We start from the raw sequence: 9429 nt of genomic DNA, 5'->3' as shown, positions 1-9429 counted from the left end.
TGGTTGTTTCATGATGTTCTAAGGGGTTTTTGGGGAGTAGTTTATAGTTATGTTCAGGTATGTTTGGTCCCTCATTTGAGTCCACCTGTGTAGGTTCGGACCTGAGGAACCGAGGACCCCAGCAGTGAGTTCAACTGCTTCGGTGTTGTCAGAGTCAGCCAGAGGTGAGTGGAACCAAACTTAATCTTTTAAATTGAGAAATTAAATGTTTTATCATGTTTCATGCATCATGATTATGCAATAGGGTGATTGCATTAGTTTTCACGAATATGCCGCATTGCATCGATTGTTGTTGATGTGGGTGAATATTGGATGACCCAATTAGTCCATGACAGGAAGACCAGGACCCCATTCTACGGCCTGGCACAGAGTAAGGAAAGACCAGGACCCCATTCTATGGCCTGGCACGGTTATGGGACTCGAAGACCAGGAGCCCAGAGGAGGCCCTGGGACAATGGTAAGTGATGTATGTTATGACAGGAAGACCAGGACCCCATGCTACGGCCTGGCACAGAGTTAGCTTGGACTAATTGGTGACAAGTTCACCCAACCCTTATGTGAATTGTCTGTGTTATGATGCATCTCATTGGAGCATAGTGTTAATATGTTTTATAGTTCTACTCACTGGGCTTTTAGCTCACCCCTCTCCCTTTTACTCCCAGGCTTGCAGGTACAGGATAGAAGAGGAGGTCGGTTAGAGTAAAGCTTGTGTATGTAATAGATAGAATGTGGACATGACAAATCGTAGAACGATGTAATGTAAAAGTACAATATAGTTATGTAATGATGTTTATGGATATTAGAGGTGTGCTTGACCATAGAGTGTTGTTATCCCTTCTAATACATGATCTTGGATCTTTTATGTCATTTATGCAATCAACTCAACATATGTTATGTCACCCTTTTGGGGGCACTGATGAGATCCCACAGAGGGATCAATGTTTATGATTTATGTTATTTACAGTGCATGCACAGGTTGAGTATGGTTGATGTGTATGGAAAGAAAAGTTTTAATTTCTATATATGCTGTTGATCATGTATGGGATTAAGCAGGATGCATGTTAGGCTTGCTATGGGTCCCGGCGGCCTTAAGTCGACCCGGATCCTAGCGCCGGTAGCGGTCCGATTTTCGGGTCGTTACAGAATGGTATCAGAGCCCTAGGTTCATATGGTCGGACCTAGAGTGTCGGGCTCATAGATGTTATAGAAGGTCAAGCACAATAGGAAGATCATGTCCACTAAGATAGGATGTGGAGTCCTGTCTTGTATGATGATGTGAAATGCCATGATAATATACATGTGCATTAATGATATGTGATGTATGTGATGCGGGTTCATGTGTGCCCACATGAACCATATGATACTAATGTTTGCTTGTGATGTGTACTGTTTTTTTTTTCAGAAAACAGGATGAGGGGAACTCGTCGATCAGCAAGATTGACTGGAGTACCACCTGAGGATGAGGGCATGAGCGCCCGTCCTCCAGCATTGCCTAGGGCAATGTCTAGTAGGTCTAACCGCGATAGAGCAGCAAGAGACCCTAGAAGGTCTCTGGATCTGGGTAGGAGCAGATCAGTCAGAGGAATAGTTCAGGGAGGAGCGTCAGAGGACATGGGGGATGATATGGATGTAGAGCAGAGGAGGGATGGCAGTCTGGGAATTAGCATGTCAGAAGAGGGAATGGGAGAGTCCCAAGGAGGCACTCAGGCCTCGGGATTTGTTCAGCCACCCCACTACCCACACTTCTCGCAAAATCCCGGGTATTCGATGGGAGGTACATCGGATTACCCTAGCTTCACCCCTTATCCCACACAGATGCCATACCCACCATACTACCCACCATATTCGCAATACCCAATGTATCCACCCCCACCTTACTATCCAAATCCAGCAAACCCTACCTCAGAAAATGTTGCACCACCTCCACCACCTACAGAATCAGCAGCCCCAGTTACTCAACCTTCTAGACCTAGCTCAGCCAGTGGGAGCAAGGTCAGGATGACCGATTACATGAAACTGGGTGCTCCTCAGTATGAAAAAGGGGATGACCCATTTGTGTATCTTGAAAGGGTTAAAGTGATCACAGAGGAGATTGGGGCTGATGACAGCAGAGCCATTCAGATGGCCGGGTTCACGCTTAAGTGCAAGAAGGCACGAGAGTGGTTCAAGAATTATGTGAACCCGAGAGTGGACAGCATGTCTTGGGAGGAGTTTGCAAATGAGTTTGCAGGATGGGCTTTTCCAGATAGTTCAAGGGAGCTGAAGATGATAAAGTTCGAGCAGTTGAGGCAGACGGATGAAATGAGTGTAGAGGAGTACACCGACAGATTCTTGGAGCTGTTGCCTTTTGCTGGGCAGAGTCTGGATACAGATTCGAAGAGGTCAAGGAGGTATGTCATGAAACTTCATTCCAGGTATTCCTCCTTGATTCAGTCCGTGGACAGGGAGAGCTTCCATGCCATAGTAGATATGGCCAGGAAAATGGAGGCCAGTGCCATCATTCAGGGGACAGTTAAGCAGACAGTGGCACAATCTTCTGGTTCAAAAACTCCGGGTGGGGGAAGGTTAGATCCCTCTACCTTGAGTGCAGCAGCTTCAGGCAGTAAGAGATGGGGTAAACCCAAGGGTAAGAAGAATAAGTTCTGGAACAAGGTTAAGTCTAGTCTGGGATTTGGGAGTGGCTCAAGCTCTAGTGCGGATAATGTAGTTTGTGCGAAGTGTGGTAGGCCACACAAGGGAGTATGTCGGTTTGGGACGAACGCCTGCTTCAGATGTGGTCAGGAGGGGCATATGGCTCGAGAATGTCCAAGAGCAGTCCCGATGGCTCAGTCCCAGCAGACAGTTTCAGGCAGTGTAGCGCAGCCAGCGGCTCCAGCCATGACTCAGGCCAGTGGTAGAGGCAGAGGGAGAGGGGCAGCCTCTTCTTCAGCGGGTTTCCGAGGTGAAGGTCCATCAGCTCCAGCACGGATCTTCACAATGACACAGCAGGAGGCAGATGCATCTAACACCGTGGTGACAGGTAACTTAATTATTGGTTGTTCAGATGTGTATGCCTTGATGGACCCTGGTGCATCTCATTCTTTTATCGCTCTGAGAGCCGTGGGTAGGTTGGGTCTGATGACTTCTGGGTTAGAGTGTCCTCTCTGGGTCAGTGGACCCAAGTGTGATCCATCAGTGGCAGAGTCAGTCTGCCAGTGTAGTCCTGTGTTTGTTGAGGGAAGATGCTTGTCCACCGACCTAGTGGTTCTAGATTTGACAGATTTTGACGTCATTCTAGGGATGGACTGGTTATCTACCCATGGTGCTACCTTGGACTGCAGGGACAAGGTAGTCAGGTTCAGAGGTCAGGATGGGTCTGAGGTCGTCTTTAGAGGAGACAGGAGGGGTACACCTAAAGGTCTGATATCAGCTCTTCAGGCTCGTAGGTTGCTCAGGAGGGGATGTCAGGGGTATTTGGCTCATGTGAGAGAGCTTAGCAGTCAGGTCAGAGAGCCCGCCTCGGTGCCAGTGGTGAGAGAGTTCGCAGATGTGTTCCCAGATGAGCTGCCAGGTTTACCACCTGCTAGGGAGATAGAGTTCGAGATAGAACTGATGCCTGGAACCCGACCGATCTTTATCCCTCCCTACAGGATGGCGCCAGCAGAATTGAAAGAGTTGAAGGAGCAGTTACAGGAGCTGGTAGACAAGGGCTTCATCCGACCGAGTACCTCACCCTGGGGTGCTCCAGTTTTGTTTGTGAGAAAGAAGGATGGATCCCTTAGGCTTTGTATCGACTACAGGCAGTTGAACAAAGTCACTACCAAGAACAAGTACCCATTGCCAAGGATCGACGATCTATTCGACCAGCTAGCAGGAGCGGGTTGTTTCTCCAAAATAGATCTGAGGTCCGGGTATCATCAGTTGAGGATCAGGGAAGAGGACGTGCCAAAGACAGCTTTCAGGACCAGATATGGGCATTTTGAGTTCCTTGTGATGCCGTTCGGGTTAACCAACGCCCCTGCAGCATTCATGGACCTCATGAACAAAGTGTTTAGCCAGTACCTGGATCACTTTGTTATCGTCTTCATAGATGATATCCTAGTGTATTCCAGGAATGCAGAGGAGCATGCCCATCATCTGAGGATGGTTCTACAGACCTTGAGGGAGCATGGCTTGTATGCCAAGTTCTCCAAGTGTGAGTTCTGGCTGAGGAGCATTTCCTTCTTGGGGCATGTGGTGTCAGAAAATGGTATAGAGGTAGACCCCAAGAAGGTAGAAGCTGTGGCTAACTGGCCTAGACCCACTTCAGTGACAGAGATTAGAAGTTTCTTGGGTTTGGCAGGTTACTACAGGAGGTTCATTCAGGACTTCTCGAAAATAGCAGCTCCCCTGACCAGACTGACCAGGAAGAATCAGAAGTTCATGTGGACTGACCAGTGCGAAGAGAGTTTTGAAGAGCTTAATAAGAGGTTGACTTCAGCACCAGTGTTAGCTCTGCCAGCTAGTGATGCAGACTTTACAGTCTTTTGTGATGCATCCCGTGTGGGACTGGGTTGTGTGCTTATGCAGAATGAAAGGGTGATTGCTTATGCTTCTAGGCAGCTAAAGAAACATGAGTTGAATTACCCCACACATGACCTTGAGATGGCAGCAGTAATCTTTGCACTCAAGATGTGGAGGCACTACCTCTATAGGGTAAAATGTGAGATCTTCACAGATCATAAAAGCCTGCAGTACATCCTGAGTCAAAGAGATTTGAACTTGAGACAGAGGAGATGGGTAGAGCTGCTGAGTGACTATGATTGCAAGATTCAGTATCATCCGGGTAAGGCGAATGTCGTGGCAGACGCCCTAAGCCGGAAGTCACTAGGTAGTCTATCCCACATCACGGCAGAGAGGAGACCAGTGGTGAGGGAGTTTTACAAGCTCATTGATGAAGGTCTACAGTTGGAGTTGTCTGGTACCGGTGCCTTGGTTGCTCAGATGAAAGTGACACCCGTGTTTCTGGAGCAGGTGGCTCAGAAACAGCATGAGGACCCAGAATTAGTGAAGATTGCCAGGACTGTTCAGTCAGGCAAGGACAGTGAGTTCAGATTTGACAGTAAGGGGATCCTCCGCTATGGGAGTCGATTGTGTGTACCAGATGACATAGGGCTAAAAGGAGACATTATGAGAGAGGCTCATAATGCAAGATACAACATTCACCCCGGAGCCACCAAGATGTATAAGGATCTGAAGAAAGTTTATTGGTGGCCAGCTATGAAGAGAGAAGTGGCACAGTTTGTGTCAGCCTGCGAAGTATGTCAGAGGGTGAAGCTGGAACATCAGAAGCCGGCTGGAATGCTTAACCCGCTACCTATTCCAGAGTGGAAATGGGAGAATATAGCTATGGACTTCGTAGTGGGGTTACCGGCAGTGTCCAACAGATTGGACTCCATATGGGTGATTGTGGACAGACTCACCAAATCTGCTCACTTCATCCCTGTCAGGAGTGGCTATTCTGTGGACAAGTTGGCGCAGGTGTACGTTGATGAGATAGTCAGACTGCATGGGGTTCCTGTTTCTATTGTGTCAGATAGAGGACCCCAGTTCACCTCCAGGTTTTGGCGGAGTCTGCAGGATGCCATGGGTACTAGATTGGATTTCAGCACTGCCTTTCATCCACAGACAGACGGACAGTCAGAGAGGACCATCCAGACCATAGAAGATATGCTGAGAATGTGTGTGCTGGACTTTGGCGGTTCTTGGAGGCAGCATCTACCTTTGGTGGAATTTGCCTACAATAACAGCCATCATGCTAGCATTGGGATGGCTCCATATGAAGCTTTATATGGAAGGAAGTGCAGGTCACCTGTTTGCTGAGCAGAAGTTGGAGAAAAGGCCTTGGCAGGGCCTGAGCTAGTAGAGATCACCAGCAGGGTGGTACCCTTAATCAGAGAAAGAATCAAGACTGCTGCAAGCAGACAGAAGAGTTATGCAGACATCCGTAGAAGACTAGTAGAGTTTCAGGAGGGGGATCTGGTATTGCTCAAGGTGTCTCCAATGAAAGGAGTGGTTCGGTTTGGGAAGAAAGGTAAGCTGGCTCCGCGGTACATCGGACCCTTTGAAGTCTTGCAAAAGATTGGGAATGTATCGTACAAGCTGGATTTACCTGCCTCAATGGAGAGAATCCATCCGGTTTTCCATGTTTCTATGTTGAGAAAGTTCGTGTCAGATCCGGGCAAGGTTCTTAGTGAGCCTGATGTAGAGATCCAAGAGGATCTCACCTATGTTGAGCAGCCGGTACGGATCCTAGACACCCAGATCAGAAAGCTAAGGAACAAGGAAATCCCGATGGTGAAGGTCCTTTGGAACCACCACAATCTGGAAGAGTGCACTTGGGAGACACGGGAGTCTATGCTCCGGCAATATCCTCATCTCTTTTAAGGTTGGTCCCTATGTGTTTTATATGTATGTTGTGATGACTCTATGCATGTGCTAGTTGAGGAACATTCGGGGACGAATGTTCTTAAGGGGGGGAGAATGTAATACCCGGCTAGACTCCGGTATCGGAATTCCTACCGTCCGGTGGAATCTTGGATGTCGGAAGCCTCTAGTAGGGTAAAACCATGTTTTTATAAAATGTTTTAATGTGTTTTATGTTTTAAGCATGAAAGAAAATGAGTTTTTGCATGAACATAGCATTGGAGGAAAACTCAGGTTCGGCCGCCGAACCTCAAGTTCGGCCGCCAAACCTCAAGTTCGGCCGCCGAACATGCATGCGTTGCGGGTGTGCTTTAGGCCCCCGAAAGCATAAGTGAGGGAAGTCCAGGTTCGGCCGCCGAACCTCAAGTTCGGCCACCGAACATGGCATGCATGCGGAGGCACATTCGGCCCCCGAACGTGGTCTGGCCAGCCACTATAAAAGGGTCCCTTAGCCGAAAACGGGCGAGCTTTTTCCCCATTTTCGGCCAAGGTGAGTCTCCGCCATCCCTCACCCATCTTTGACGTCTTTCCTCTAGATCTTTCAAGATTTTCATTTGTTTTAACTTTATTTTGAAGATTTGAGCTTTTGAGCAAAGTTTTGGAGCTTGGAGGTTCAAGAACCCACTCTCTCCCACCCCCGAGTTTTAGATCGTCTCTCTCTCGATCTTCAAGAGGTAAGAGCCGATCTTGAGCTCATTGCATGTTTAAAGTAAGTTTTAAGTAGATCTATGGGGGTAGAATGCATGTTTAGGTTATGGTTATGTTTATGGGTATAAATGTATGTTCTTGAGCAATGTGGATGCTTGATGTGTTGTAGATGGGGTTTATGATGATTTGAGGCCCCTTAGGAACATGTATGCTTGTGTATGTGTGTTGTAGAATAGGTTTGATGCATGTTTGGAAGGATTGGAGGCGAAATGTGCAAAAGGAGCCAAGTTTCTGCCCTTTGGCAGAAACCAGGTTCGGCAGCCGAAGGACTTTCGGCCGCCGAACATGGCTGGGGAGGCAGCCTTTCGGCTGCCGAAGCTTGCCCCCGAAAGGAGACTTTCGTCTCTGTCTGGCAGTTTCGGCCACCGAAGGTGCCGCTGAACATGCATGAGTTTCGTCTCTATCTGGGAGTTTCGGCCGCCGAAGGTGCCACCGAACCTGCCTGACTTTCGGCTCTGGAGGGACTTTCGGCCGCCGAACCTGCCGCCGAAAGTGCCCTGTCCAGGCCTCTTTTGCATGTTTTTCTATGGTTGTTTCATGATGTTTTAGGGGGTTTTTGGGGAGTAGTTTATAGTTATGTTCAGGTATGTTTGGTCCCTCATTTGAGTCCACCTGTGTAGGTTCGGACCCGAGGAACCGAGGACCCCAGCAGTGAGTTCAGCTGCTTCGGTGTTGTCAGAGTCAGCCAGAGGTGAGTGGAACCAAACTTAATCTTTTAAATTGAGAAATTAAATGTTTTATCATGTTTCATGCATCATGATTATGCAATAGGGTGATTGCATTAGTTTTCACGAATATGCCGCATTGCATCGATTGTTGTTGATGTGGGTGAATATTGGATGACCCAATTAGTCCATGACAGGAAGACCAGGACCCCATTCTACGGCCTGGCACAGAGTAAGGAAAGACCAGGACCCCATTCTACGGCCTGGCACGGTTATGGGACTCGAAGACCAGGAGCCCAGAGGAGGCCCTGGGACAATGGTAAGTGATGTATGTTATGACAGGAAGACCAGGACCCCATGCTACGGCCTGGCACAGAGTTAGCTTGGACTAATTGGTGACAAGTTCACCCAACCCTTATGTGAATTGTTTGTGTTATGATGCATCTCATTGGAGCATAGTGTTAATATGTTTTATAGTTCTACTCACTGGGCTTTTAGCTCACCCCTCTCCCTTTTACCCCCAGGCTTGCAGGTACAGGATAGAAGAGGAGGTCGGTTAGAGTAAAGCTTGTGTATGTAATAGATAGAATGTGGACATGACAAATCGTAGAACGATGTAATGTAAAAGTACAGTATAGTTATGTAATGATGTTTATGGATATTAGAGGTGTGCTTGACCATAGAGTGTTGTTATCCCTTCTAATACATGATCTTGGATCTTTTATGTCATTTATGCAATCAACTCAACATATGTTATGTCACCCTTTTGGGGGCACTGATGAGATCCCACAGAGGGATCAATGTTTATGATTTATGTTATTTACAGTGCATGCACAGGTTGAGTATGGTTGATGTGTATGGAAAGAAAAGTTTTAATTTCTATGTATGCTGTTGATCATGTATGGGATTAAGCAGGATGCATGTTAGGCTTGCTACGGGTCCCGGCGGCCTTAAGTCGACCCGGATCCTAGCGCCGGTAGCGGTCCGATTTTCGGGTCGTTACAGGGGAAATTTCCTTCTCGAAGGAAGGTAAAGTCAAAGCAGACCTCTCAACAGCCCATAGCCTCTTTGGAGCTCGAACAACAACCAGAGGAGGAGGCCAGCCAGACGATCTGGGTAAAACAGTTTCAACGACCTACCAAATGGACCTACCCATCAACCGCCCTACTAGGAGGACCGCTGAAGCAACCTTCAGACTCCCTCGAGGTAATATCAGATTTTCAAGAGGTTTGGACTGACCCATCTTTATCTCAGGTACTGCAAAAAGTTCCAAACAGAGATAAGTCAGGATAATCTTTTGTCAAGATAATGAAAGCAAGATTAGAGCAAACCTCTGGGGCAACAAAGCAATGAAGCCCCAGGCTCACCTCAATCCGTTTGAAGAAGGCGCCAAATAGGTCCTTTGCAGAAAAAACAGGAGAATCTCGCTGGAAGAAGGAAATAGACAGAGGGCTGGAAAGAAAGACCCCCTTTCTCCGACAAAGGGCCTAAGAGTGAAGAGGAGTTGACGCTGATATATACTCAAAATCTGAAGTCTTAGCACAAAGTAAAGTAACTCTAGACTTTGAGCCCACGATGTCAGGATCTTTAAAAGATGTTCATGGAAAAGGAA

This window comes from Manihot esculenta, chromosome 3 (genome assembly GCF_001659605.2).
Source record: "Manihot esculenta cultivar AM560-2 chromosome 3, M.esculenta_v8, whole genome shotgun sequence".
In the NCBI taxonomy this organism is placed as follows: Eukaryota; Viridiplantae; Streptophyta; class Magnoliopsida; order Malpighiales; family Euphorbiaceae; genus Manihot; species Manihot esculenta.
The sequence above is the reverse complement of the archived record's forward strand: the minus strand, read 5'-3'. Positions refer to the sequence as shown.